Below are 14,555 nucleotides of genomic sequence, written 5' to 3'. Positions count from 1 at the left end.
CATTTTTGCTCCCAGCCTCACCTGGAGTCTGCCTCAGCTCTCTGCTTTTTCAGCACAGGCAAATTATGAAACAGTAGTTAGCACTAGGCTTTTGTTTCTGTTTTGTTTTGTTTTACTAGTCCAGGCAGATTACAAGATCATATCAAGATCATAGGCTATTTACTTTCTTAAGAAAAACAAAAACTTTAGCTGTGGAGTCACTCTATTTGAAGCTATTTAAAGGGGAATATGGAGCCAGCTTTTAGCTTTTGGAAGCAGAAAAGGCAGAGTAGTTAATTATCAGAGACAAAAATAACTGCTAGCCTGGGTGTTGACAGTGGTGAAGGGAGATGGAAATTGAAGGCAGCACACCCAAGAGTTTCAAGGACAATGACTACTCTCACGAAAAAACTGAAAATCTACCTTTTCCAGCTGTCTGGAGAGCAGTGGCCTCACCAACAGGTTCAATACTTCTGGCAAGTTTCCTAGCAGTGGTGAATAGGAATAAAGAAGGCTAGAAGAGATAAGAAAACCTCTCTTCTTTACCAATATCAGGTTTTCACAAAGCTGAGATCTACATGTAGAAGTCTCTAGCATGATTCCTGATAATTTGCAAATATTCAATATCTAATGTGTGTTGGGAGGGTTGGGGGTAGGGTATAGGGGAGGGGATAGGCATGTAAAATGTAATTTGTTTGGGGCAGCAGGTGATATGGTGGTTAAGTTGCTGGACTCCCATATGGTTGACCACAGCTTGAATTCCAGACCTGGTGATTAGAAAATTACACTGGGCACATCTGTGTTCATGTCCAAAATCCCATGAGAAGAATGAAGGAGAAAGGATTGTGGCATGGCCATTCCCCTTGGGGGGATGATTTTTTCACTTTCTCTCCCCCTGTCTCTCTCTCTTTGTCTCTCTGAGAAGCATACATGTTCTATGACAATAATAATAATTTGTTTTCCTTTTTTTTGTGCTTCTCATTTAACCTGACTACAAGATGATCCACCTGCTGTGTGTGCTGGTGGTAGCCTGAAAGAAACATCAAAACTGAAAATTCTTCTTCCTTTTATTTCCCATAATACCTGTATCTTCCATTTATTCCATCATAAAGGTAGTATGTGCCTACGAAGGCATATATATATATATATATGCCCAAGCAGTAAGAGTAGGCAGATGAGTTAGAAGCAGGCTTTAATATACAAGGAGATGGGTTCTTGGTGTCCTGAGAGGCACCTACTACCTACTCATGTGATCTACATAGCTTTGTCTTTCTAGATAAGACCTATATGTAAAAGGACCACATCGGGTGAAGGGTACAGGTGGAAACGTCCCCTCACTGTTACATATTATTATCTTCTCTCAAGTCCAAGGACTAAGGAGATCTAGACACCTTACTTCGGATAACTGGCATCACTGTAGCCAGCACCATTTCAGATTCAGAGGGAAGTATGCAAACTAAGTATTCAAGGATTACGAGGACAACTTTAAACTGTGCTCAACAAACTCAATGCTTCCGTTATAGATGTTGCCATGTCTTGGGTCTCCAAAGTGAAGAAAATCTGAGTTCTCTTTTCTCTGGTGTATTATGTCCTGAAGTTTGATGTGAATTACTAAGGATAAAACCGTTTACCCAGAGAAGAAACATTTTGAAAACTTACCAAGGTCATCTGGAAGCAGACTCTTAATGTTTCCTGTCCTGCCTTAGTGACATAAGTACACAAGGGGGATGCCATGAAGCATGTTAAATAACGGTCTACAGAGAGACGGATAACAGGATGCTTGACAAGGTAGTCAGAGTACCCGTGGGTTATGTGGGGGGCCCGGGAGTATGGAAAACAGGGCTGTGATTTACAAATGGTACTCTGGATAGTTACATTTCTCAGATAAATCTGGGTGTTGTAAAGAATGTCAAAGTCAACATAGAGGAGAAATACCATTCAGGAATTAACTAGAGACCTCTTGATCCCCAAGCAGTCTTTTCAACAAGACCACCCCGATGCATAATCACGACTGTGTGGTTTGGGGCAAATCACTCCAACTGCTCCTTGCTGAGTTAAACAGTGAATCATTAATTGTCTACCAAGAAAATGAAGGTAGCATGAAGGTCAAACTTAAAAGGTAAAATAAGCCAAATGGAAAAACTTGCTACTTACACTATGTGATTGTGTGTGTGTGTTTATGCACACAGGATCTTCAAAATGTTCAACTTATTTTTTTCCACTAACTTTTTGAAGTCATCTTGTGGTTATACATGTATACACAAACAGATATATACATCCTCTCACTTACTTTTGCAGTCTCATGTTAGAAGTTAAAGATTACTGGAAATTCAACCTAAAAATTCATTTTAAATACCAACAGAGTCAAATATGTCCTTTTCCTTATTTGTTCTCAGGGTCCTAGCTTGAGATAGTTGTTTCTACTCTTATTATTCTGGGAGAACTTGGTGGATAAATTAAATAATCAGAAAAGAGGTGCTAACTTAATAAGGAACAGAATTAACAAGGAATGTCTGTGTGCAAATGCCCAGGATTCACTATTTCTAAAAGAGAAGCAGGTATTTAGAAACCACTGATATAAATGATCAGACAGAAGAGAAAAAAATATGTGAGAAGATGAAGCATAGCACAGGGAAGAGTAGGAGGCAGCAGTTCTAAGAGAGGGATGAGGCATGGACACCTCTGGAGGAAATGTAGGGATCTAACAGTAGAGCATACGTGAGCTCCGTGCACAGACTGACTCAGCTGGAATCAGGCCCTATATCTTAATGGTGCAAGTGCTGGGCCAGGTGAGCAGAACTGACTAGGGCTGGCCTCTGCTAAGAATCCAAATAGGAGAAAGAAAAGAAGGCACTTCTGTGCAAATGGCATCCCTTTGGATGAGAAAATGTAAGGAAAAAGTGTGTCTTCTTTCTCATCACATGATACATGCATTGGGAATTAAATAGTAGTGAATGAATAAGACTGAAGCCAACAATAGAAAGTTGTAGAGAAGTGGAGAGCGTCCAAGTGCTAAACTGGAGCAGAGGAGGTGTCCGCCATTGTCGGCCCTTCCAAAGGGAGAAATATAAGCCTATTTAGAAAGCTCATGTTTTACAGTTATTTCTTCCATGAGAGCGATAAAGACAGAGAGGTAGAAGTAGAGACCAGCATCTAAGCAAGGTCCTCATGCCATGATCTACCCTCAGCCTCAGCCAGCCCAGATAACAGGCACTCACTTTGCCTGAAGTGCATAGGGAAACCCTAAATGTAAACCTGAGCCTTTCCATGTAGGTCAAGCAACAGAAAGCATTGCACTTCAGCTGCACTACCATTACTGACCCTAGAAATCTGATTGGATCCTAGACTGTGCTCCTCTAACACATTAGAATGTCTGTCCTGGCCTACTCATTTTCCTGGAAAAAATATTAAGGCAATGACTTTCTTAAAGATTTCCATATCCATGAAAAGCATGACTCACGTGATGTACTTCAGAGATTTTATTGCAAAATGGAATTAAAATAAGAGTTTATTTTGGCACAAAAATATTGAAATTTATAATTTTTCAGAGTATGTGTTTTCCATGAACTTTTAGAAGACCCTCTTAAACATACTTAATCAGTGACGTTATTTCTGAGACTATTTTGTCTAAATATTACTTAGTAGCTCAGAATTAGTGCAGGTTCCCTGGAAATGCCAACTGTGCCACTGAATGAAGGATTCGCCTCTTTGAATAGGTAATATCCACGTGTCACTCAGTTCCACATAAAATAGATATAATGTATTAATATAAATTGTGGGGACCAGCAGATGGTGTAATGGTTACATTGCCGGATTCCCACATGGTTGACCATGGTTTGAGTCCTGGACTCGGTGGCTTAAATCTCAGGCCAGGTGCATGTACATGCATACCAAGAATTCCAGGAAGAGAATAGAGGAGAAAGAATTGTGGTGTAGCCATCCCCCTTGGGGTGTGATTTCTCGCTTTCTGTCTCTCTGTCTTTCTCTGTCTCTCTGGTGAGTGCATGCACCCTATAGCAAAAATCTCTCTTAAAAAAAATTCATGTTTGTACCAGTTCTGACAAAGTGTTATGAGAAACAGTTACTACTAGTAGGTATAAAACCATGGGACAATGTCTTCTCTGTCTGTAAGTGCTTTTCTCATAGATTTGAGATGACCATGGTTTGAGTCCTGGACTCGGTGGCTTAAATCTCAGGCCAGGTGCATGTACATGCATACCAAGAATTCCAGGAAGAGAATAGAGGAGAAAGAATTGTGGTGTAGCCATCCCCCTTGGGGTGTGATTTCTCGCTTTCTGTCTCTCTGTCTTTCTCTGTCTCTCTGGTGAGTGCATGCACCCTATAGCAAAAATCTCTCTTAAAAAAAATTCATGTTTGTACCAGTTCTGACAAAGTGTTATGAGAAACAGTTACTACTAGTAGGTATAAAACCATGGGACAATGTCTTCTCTGTCTGTAAGTGCTTTTCTCATAGATTTGAGCCATCCTGCATCTACTTGGGGGAAAAAAAAAATAAAAGAAATAGAACAAAATTAAAACCACTCCATTGATTTTTGCCTCTTTCCATGAACTTTGAGGATTTCTAAAAGATTGGTCACTTGAGGGCTTGCACACTCTATGTATGTTTTCTCTTGTTTATAACCTTGAAGGAACAAAGACCAAGAGGCCAGAATGTATGGAATCCAAGAGTATAAAAAGGCAGCCTAAGGTCACTAATCCTTGAACCAGCAGGCTTTCTGGAGCTTGCAGAATCCCCTGTCTTCATGCCATCCCCACGCATTAGCCTCATTCATATGAGAGTCCTGAATACAAAACGAAACAAAAGGGATTTGGACTTGATGTTTCCAAACTATTTCTGGTTCTTTGGAGCTTGACAGAGAAATACGTTACTTTCCTTATGAAGGCCATCATGTCCTTGGATAGAACGTCATAGTGAAGATCAGAGAATCTCTGGGCCTGGTCTCAATAGAATTTAAACTGTTAGGTATCTTTAAGACCAACAAATACACAGTTGGAATAGGGGAAAATTCAGTCAGTTCGTAAATCCAACAACAAAAGTTTTCCACTGTTGTATTCTCCAGGAGCTAATGTTCTTGTGTTAGAGATGCCAGGATTCTGGTCATAGGTTCAGAAAGAATCAAATTTCTTAGAACTCTGCCAGTAACCAACTCGTTCTAAGGTTTGTTTCCTTAGTAACCTGTTTTATTTTTGCAGATTTTAGTATGAGGGCTAGAAATAGGAATTTGATCATCCAGCAAAATATCATTCTTCATAAAGAGGCTCATCTTACTATAGGCAGGCCGAGGTCTATATCTTAAAGTCATAAGGATTCCAGAGAACAGAATACAAGCCCAGTTTTGGATCCAGAAATCAAGAATCTTAGAACGAGACACACTAATGCAATTTCAAATGCTTTTTCCTTACTAATTACTAGATATCATGAAATTTCTTGGCTTCCCTGTACTTCAGTGTTTTAATTTGAAAAATGGCGAATAGTAGATATAAACAATTATAAAATGTATTGCTTTATGTTGCTAAATTATTTGGCAGTGTACTGCATATAGTACACATCCACAGTGGTGCTTACTGCTTTATTATTAAGCTTAATGTGTTCTGAGTATTATTTCCAAAAATGGTTATTTCATTTCACAATTATTTGTATAATGTAAAATAAGCTTTGAAGTGGCAAATAAGAATGTCGAGATATTTGAGGGCCATGTTAAATAAAACCAGACTGAAAAATCTGGTAATTTTGAGCTTGAGGAAATAGAGACCTAAGGTATAAAGAATATTTATATAACTGCAGAGTCCTATCTTATTGAAGGTTTAATTAGAAAACAGAGGAACATAGAGTGTCCAATTTTAGTAATCTGTAACAATTCAATGGATTTCATCCTGTGGATCGATATAGCAGATGATGAACTCCCTGTCAGAACATGTTCCCATCCATGCAGGAGGGCTTCATGAACAGGATATTACTAAATTGAGTAGATTTCAGAATTAATTTTATTTTAAATTTGCCAGAGGGCGTGTGCATTTGCCAGAGACAAAGACGAAGAGAGAGGAGAAAGCACCCCTCAAAGGAGTGTGGTCACAGCACAATCCCTTCTCCTCTATCTTCATACCCTGTTGGAATTCTGGGCACACACACTCATGCATCTGGCATGTTTTTCAAGCTGCTGGTGTTGAGATTTGAGCTGTATAGTGGGCCATGTGGGATCTGGCTTACTTAACCACAAAGCCATGGGATCAATCCAATAAAATTCTTTTACTTTCTTCCTTTCTCTCTCTTTCTCTCTCTTTCTTTCTTTCTTTCTTTCTTTCTTTCTTTCTTTCTTTCTTTCTTTCTTTCTTTCTTTCTTTCTTTCTTTTCTTTTTTCTTTCTTCTTTCTTTCTTTCTTTCTTCCTTTCTCTTTTTCTCTCTCTTTCTTTCTTTCTTCCTTTTTTTTTTTTTTTTTGGAGTTTTTTTTGTTGGGGGTCAGGTGCTCTCTTTCTTTCTTTCTTCCTTTTTTTTTTTTTTTTTGAGAGGTTTTTGCTATAGGGCATGTGCATTTGCTGGAAAGGCAGAGGGAGAGACAGAGAGACAGAAAGTGAGAAATCAACCCCTGGTGTGTGGGGGATGGCCATGCTGCAATCCCCTTTCCTCCATTTTCCTCTTCAGACCTTGGGCATGCATGCACACATGCCAGGTGTGAGTTTAAGACACCAGGTCCAGGACTCAAACCATAGTCGACTACATGGGAGTCTAGTGATGTAGCCATTATGCCATCTGTTGGTCCCAGAAATTAATTTCTTAAGCCTTTAACTTTATTGCCTAAGTTACACTTTAAGACTTTTGTTTTACTATATAAGTTACATATAGAATTAACTGATCATGAAGAACACTACCCAGAAACAATCATTAACACTTGTATATAGATACATATTTTATAAATTATAAAGTCAGCTTGTACAAATTTTATGATTCCCATTTAATTCACTGAATGTGACTTGGCCATAAAAAGGGAATCTAACATTACTCAAGAGCCACTTTTATTCTTACATAGTATTATATTTTTTAGTTACATTTAATCACTGAACTACAAATGTAGTTTCTTCTTTATACAACTGCTCTATTAGAATCAGTCATGGTTCCTGACTTCATGAGCATGTGTTCTGTTGTGAAGACTAAATATATAATAAACTAAAAATAGAGCTTAGTGGGTCCACCAAGTGGCATAGTGGTTACACTGTTGGACTCCCACATGACCAATCATGGTTTGAGTCCTGAGCCTGGTAGCTTAAAAAATCACACTGGACATGAGCATGTGTGTGTTCCAAAATCCTGAGAGGAGAATGGTGAAGATATTGCAGCATGACCACCCCCCCCACACCCTGGGGGATGATTTCCCACTTTCTCTCTATCTCCAGTGAGCACAAGCACCCTATCGCAAAAACCTAAAAAGAAACAAAAAAATAAAATATAACTATATACATATCTATATCTATCTACCTATATGTATCTAATATGTACATATGCATTAGTTATGATGGAAATTAAAATTGAAACCAAAATGAGATACCACTACATACTCACTCAAGTGTCTATAATCCAAAGAAAACACCAAAAGCAGGCAAAAATGTATTATAGAAGAACTGAAGCCTCCCTACTATTGGTAATGCAGAGTGATACAGTCTCTGTGGAAAACATTTGGGGATTTTCTTAAAAAGTTAAAACCAGGGGACCAGCAGATGACATAATCGTTATGTTACTAGACTCCCACATGACTGACTGTGTTTTGAGTCCTGGACCTGGAAGCTTCAGACTCATGCTGGACACCTGTGTGTGCATGCCCAAAATTCCAAGAGGAGAATGGAGGAGAAGGGATTGTGATGAGGCCATACCCCTAGGGGAGTGGTCATTTCTTGCTCTATGTCTCACTGACTCTCTCTCTCTCCTTGAGCACATATGCCCTATAACAAAAATCTTTCTTAAGAAAAAAAAAGAAGAAGATAAAACTAAGCTTACCATATAGCATAACTATTCCATTTCTGGAAATTAGTACAAGAAAAATGAAAACATACATCTATAGAAAGACTTGTATGCTACTTTTCAATTATATTTTAATATTAGAATAATATTAATTAATTCTAATCATAATGTATAATATTCTAATATTCATGATAGGCAAAAAGTGGAGGCAGTCTAAGTGTCCATCAACTGGCAAAATGAATATAATGTACTATAGTCATATATTGCAATACAACACAAAAAGGAGCAAAAAACCAATTTATGGTATGATATAAGTAAAAGACACTAGATGCAAAACAAAACAAAACAAAATACAGAAAAAAACATGATTTTCCTATTTACATTAAATTTTCTCAAAATTCAAATGTAATATAGAGAAAAGTGATTTTCTGGAGGGGGGGTGTGAGTTGGGTTTGACTGTAAATGCACTCAGTATAATTCGTTGGAGTGATTAAAATGTTTTAAACCGGCCAACTCTACAAATTGACTTAAACTGTTTCATTGTACACTACAATGAAATAATGTTTTAGTACATCTCAATACAGTTGTAAAATCTGACTTGAAAAAGAATAAAATAATCTGATAAACGTAATGAAGTAAGTAAGTAGGCTATTGTGAAGAAGAACAAGGCAAGAGATAAGAGAAGATTTAGATACAGCTCTCAGGAAAGGCCCTTTTGCTGAAGAGGTGGACTCGAAATTGAACTCCAATCCATTAGATGAAAAAGAGCTATCCCAATGTGGAACTGTGCTTAATTAGAAATCTAATTAAACACACAGCTTCTGGGACACAGTTCTGCCCTATAATTTTCAGGTTTTTATTTCTGGACAAGGTCCTAACATATTTTGTGTCTCTAAGAGTGAACAATGAGAGGTAGTTTTTGGCAAGTGGAGAAAATGTCACTGTTACTAACCAGTTCCATATTGCTTGTCACTTGGAATATTTATGATGATTTAATGAATCTTTTTTGTAGTTAATTCTATGTATACATTCCTACTTCTTTTCTAAGAATAAATTTTTAAAGGTAAAACTATAGTTTATAAGAATACACATTTTTAAGATATTTCACATCTCTTTACAAGTTAAGATATGCCAATTCCTGTAATACAAATATGTGGAGACTGAGATGAATTTCAACACAAGTTGCAACAGAAATTCTATTTTGGAGCCAGTAGATGGCCTACTGGTTATATTGTTGTACTCCCATTTGGTCAACCATGGTTCAAGTCCAGGACCCAGTGGCTTGAAAATCATGCCAGGAACATGTGCATGCTTGCCCAAGATCCCAGGAGAATGGAGGAGAAGGGATGGGCCATGGCTGTCTCCCTTAGGGGGTGATTTTTCACTTTCCCTCTCACTGTCTCTGTCTCTCTGACAAGCACATATGCCCTATAGCAAAAACCTCTAAAAAAATATTTTGACTTTTGTAAAAAGGGCCTGCATCTGCTTCATCTTTGTATACCCAGGAGCACCTACAATAAAACTCTTAAGTAGATGCTTTTTAAATGAGTGATTGAATATCTGAGAGACAAAACTAACCCATAACTGGGGAACTTTTCTGGTGGCCAGTACTATATAGCCAGTTTTGTGTATGCTTGAAACAAGTTTCTTCCTTAAAGATTTCTGTCCCCCAGTTGAGGGGATAAAGGTGATACCTTCTCAGTCAGACTGACAGCTTGAGGGAGAGAATAGTAACATAGACCTATGTATGAGGAGTTATGATTAATTGGTGTTGTTTCCCTAAAACAGACTCCTAATTTCTCTGTGATTTTTCTTTCTTTCTTTCTTTTTGTTAAGAGAGTTTTTTTATAGGATGCATGCACTTGCTAGAGAGGCAGAGAGGCAGACAGAAAGTGAGAAACAAATACCCTTAGGGGGATGGCAGTTCTGGAATCCCTTCACCTCCAGTCTCCTTCTGGTATTTAGGACATGCATGCACATGTGCCCAGAGTGAATTTTAAGCCCCCAGCTCCAAGACTCGAACTACAGTTGACTATGTGGGAAATCAGTGATGTAACTGTTATGCCATATGCTGGTCCTTGTGTGTTTTTTCTAAACAGTCACAAATTGAGAGTTATTTTGTGCTTTTTAGATAAATTAGCAATGGGAAAGTGATAAAAAGATAAGTCTATTATAAATAGAATAATAAAAACATCAGTCTATGGGACTGGCAGGTGGCGTGGTTAGGGACGCTGGATTCCCACGTAGCCAACCACAGTTCGAGTTCTGGACCTGGTGGCTTGCTTTTGCTTTCTCACTCTCTCTCTCTCTCTCTTTCTCTTACTCTGGTCAAATTAAAATAAATAAATAAATGGATGACAAAGTTAGTTAAAAATAATTCTAAAAAAAAAAAAGACAAGATTTCTTAAAAAAATAAAAAGGAAAAAATCATCAGTTGATAATGTATAACAGAGCTTAATGTGGTATTAACACAAATTTTGGAATGAATGAATACACATTGATGTAGTTCCTAGGTCCTCATAATGCTCAATTGTGATAGCCAGAAACATAATTACAAAGGTCGCAAGCATGTCTTTTGTATTCCAGAGCAAATTTTAGTTACCTTCTGCTATGGTTTGATATAGTTTGTCCTCAAACTAATACATGTATTTTTTGAGATATTTTTGCTATAGGGTTCATTCACTCGCCAGGGAGAGACAGAGAGACAGAAAGCAAGAAATTGCCCTCCAGGGTAGATGGCCACAACGCCATCCCTTCTTCATTCTCCCTATATGATCTTGGGCACAAACAGACATTCTCCTGGCATGAGTTTCAAGCCACTGGGTCCAGGACTTGAACTACAGTTGACCATATGGGAGTCCAGCAACATAACCACTATGTCATCTGCTGGTCCCTTAGTGATATATTTTTTAAACTTCAAAGAATTACAGTTGTCTTATATGTACTTAAATGAAAATTGTATTCTACATGAGATTTAATTGAGAAAATTCGTAGTTATACTGCCTGCCTTAGACATATTGCAGAATCAGCTACATATACTTGTAAAATTTCAGAATAGATTATTTTTGTGGGATTATTCCAACTTTCTTTGAACACTCTTTGTTGTCTCCAACCCTTTGAAACTTTCTATGATTTCATTTAAGCAGACTCAGAGTAAACAAAGCACAGAGCTTAAGTTGCTTCAATTATGGTGACTACATGAAGTTTTCATTTTTGCTTAAAATTTAAGACAGTCAAGTCCAAAGTTGTATTTATAATTTTTGGAGCTTTATAAGAAAAATTTAGAACATCTTAAGAGTGATGCCATTTTTTGATGTTTAACAGATGGCATCTTTTTTGTTTATTCATTTCTTGCATGAGAGAGAAAGAGAGAGGGGAGAAAGAGAGAGAATGACAGGGACAGAGGCAGGAGAGAAAGAGGGAGAGAGAGAACCTCAACAGGATCTGCACACCATAATTCATCCTCAAGCTCAGCTAGCTAAGCTTGTGGCCAGGCCTGCACAGGGAGACCTTGGGATGTCAATCTGGGACTCTCCCTTGTGGCCTCAGCATTACAGAGTGCAGTGTCATGGCTGCTCCACTGAGGCTGCCTGTTGCCAACTTTTAAGCTCCAACCTCTTCTCTTCCTTCTTACTCATATTTGATAAGAAAGTCAGAATTCTCTTCTTTGTCACCAGTTAGAAGTTCAAGGAATAAAAACTTGTGCCCATGCATGACAATTCTAACCAATTTCTACTCCTTAATCACCATAAAATTCCCAGCCCGTATTCATTCCTTGCTATCTCAAGACATTTACAGACCAGCTTAATAGGCCTGCACTACTCTCTCAAAGAAAATTAATGGTGATTAGTAAATATTTTTATAGTCTCTTGGTATATGTATGACTTCATCAAATTTTTGGTGATAGCTTTCCTATTTCTTAGAGTCTCTACCAAAACAATATATAAAATAGTCTCCTAAACTTAACTCCTATATTTAAAATTAAATGTATTTGAATTGTTAAGGCTAAGGAAATTATAAAACAGTGACTATTACTTATTTTACAAGTTGGTTAATAAAAATAATTTTATCATAGGGAGATGAAGGAGTTAAATCATCCAGATTGTGTATCAAATATGGAACATAAAGCACTCTAGAATACTCACTTATCAAGGCACATCTGGAGATGTTCCAGCTGTTTGGATTCAATTTATAAATCTTTGAATGTCATGCATTAAGAACATCTTCCCACTGATCCCTATAGGCAATCTAAATGTCAGGAACTAGTTCTGATAAAGCCCAACTTATGAACAACCTGGAAAAGAGAGATGAGTCCAGCCTCTGGGAATAGGGAACTAATTCTTAAGTTATATTGCTAAATGATGTCATTTCTATCATGTTATTTGGTGCAAAATTCTTTTCAGCTTCAAACTCCTGAATAAAATATGTCAGTCTTTCTATCAGCACGGTTTTTATTTGATTTCCTTAATGCATAATATAAATAAAATTTTAAATTAGTAGTTTTAAACATTTGTAGGTGTTAGGACAAAGTAATGCATTATAATAATGGTAGTGGTTGTAATAATATTCAAAACTAATTGAGAACATTGTATATTATATGTACACACTGAGGTTTTATATAGAATCTTGTTTACTATTACCAATAACCCTATGGGTAAATAATATTATGATCTTTATTTATAGATATGACCATTATGAAACAGTAGGTAATGTAACATTGTCAGTATCACACAACTAGTAATGCAGTAGGGGAACTCATGTTTGGTGGTTTATTATGCTAATATATAAATGATTCATAGTTCTGTATCATTGTATAATAAAATATGCACAGGTTTGAAAATCAAAAAGCACTTTATAAAATACATCTCTTCATGATGAAAACTCTCAGCAAAATATATACAGAAGGGAGATTTCTCAACAATTAAAAGCTACATATGACAAATCCGTAGCTAGCATCATACTGAATGGGGAAAAGCTGGAAGAGTTCCTGCTAACAACTGAAACAAGACAAGGCTCTCCACTTCCTCCTTTTCTTTTCAACATAGTACTGGCAGTTCTAGCCAATACAATCAGAGAAGAGAACATAATTAAAGGCATTTGGGGCCAGCAGTTGGCATGGTTAAGGAGCTGGCCAACCACAGTCTGAATCTTGGACCTGGTGCCTTGCTTTCCTACTTTTTCTCTCTGTCTGTGTGCCTCTCTGGTCAAATTGAAATACATAAATTAATTAATTAATTAAATTAATAGTTCTTTTATTTTTTTAAAAAAGGCATTTGGATAGAAAAAGAAGTGAAATTGTCCCTATTCCCAAATAACATATTTATATACATAGAAAATCCAAAAGAATACACACACACACAAACTCCTAGAAGTAAAAGTAAATAAATCAGTAGAGTGACAAGATACAAAAATCAATACATACAAATCTGTAGTGTTTTTTTTTTATACCATCAATGAGCAAATTGAGGTAGAATTATTAAAAGCAATCCTATTTATAATAGTCACACACACACACACACACACACACACACACACATTTAGACATAAATCTAACCAATTGGATGAAAGATTTCTACAAAGAAAACTATGAAAAAGTGGAAAAATTAATTGAATATGATACACAAAAATGGAAAGACATTCCATGTTCCTTGATTAAAAGAATCAATGTAATAAAAATATCAATTCTACTCAAATCAACTTACAAATTCAATGTAATTTCAGTCCAATTCCTAGTGGCATTCTTCAGAGAAACAGAAAAAAAAATCAATCACAAAATGTGTCTGGAATCATAGAAGGCCCTGAATTGCCAAGGGAAAACTGCAAAAAGAATAAGGTAGGAGGCAACTCATTTCCTGCCCTCAAAATATATTATAAAGCTGTAATAATCTAAATAGCACACTACTGGAAAAAAAAAAAGATATGTATACCAATAGAACAGACAAGAGAATCAAGAAATAAACCCCAAAATACATAGCCAGCTGATTTTGTGCTGTTCTCTTCTCTTACTAGATAATTTCAAATGATCTGCTTTTGAGTTCACTGTCTCTTTCTTCTGTTTGATCAAGTCTGCTAATAAATTCCTGTAGTGAGTTTTTTGATTCAGCTATTATATTCTTCAGCTCAAATTTCCACTTGATTCTCTTCTGTATTTTCTATTTCTTGGTCTATAATCAGATTTTATTTATATTTCATTTTCCTGAGCCCCACCAAACTTGTTTACAATAAATACTTCAAAAAATTATTTATTTTATTCTACTTATTCATTCATTTATTTTTTAATTTGACCAGAGAGAGACAGAGACAGATAGAGAGAGGGGAAGTAAGAAAACAAATCACCATGTCCAGGACTCTAACCATGTCCAGCAATGTGGGAGTGTCCAGTGCCTTAACCACCATGCCACCTGCTGGCCCCCCTCTAGTAGGTACTTTTAATTAATTGTCAAGTAATTCATATGTTTCCATTTATTTAGGTCAGTTTCTGGAGATTTATTTTGTTACTTATGTTTAGGCCATATTTCCCGGTTTCTTCATGTTTTATGTTGGGATCTATGTATTGGAAAAACAGCCATTTTTCCTAGTCCCTGTGGACTGACTTCATATAGGG

This window comes from Tupaia chinensis, unplaced genomic scaffold (assembly GCF_000334495.1).
Source record: "Tupaia chinensis unplaced genomic scaffold, TupChi_1.0 Scaffold000093_1, whole genome shotgun sequence".
Lineage (NCBI taxonomy): Eukaryota > Metazoa > Chordata > Mammalia > Scandentia > Tupaiidae > Tupaia > Tupaia belangeri.
This window is presented reverse-complemented; position numbering follows the sequence as displayed.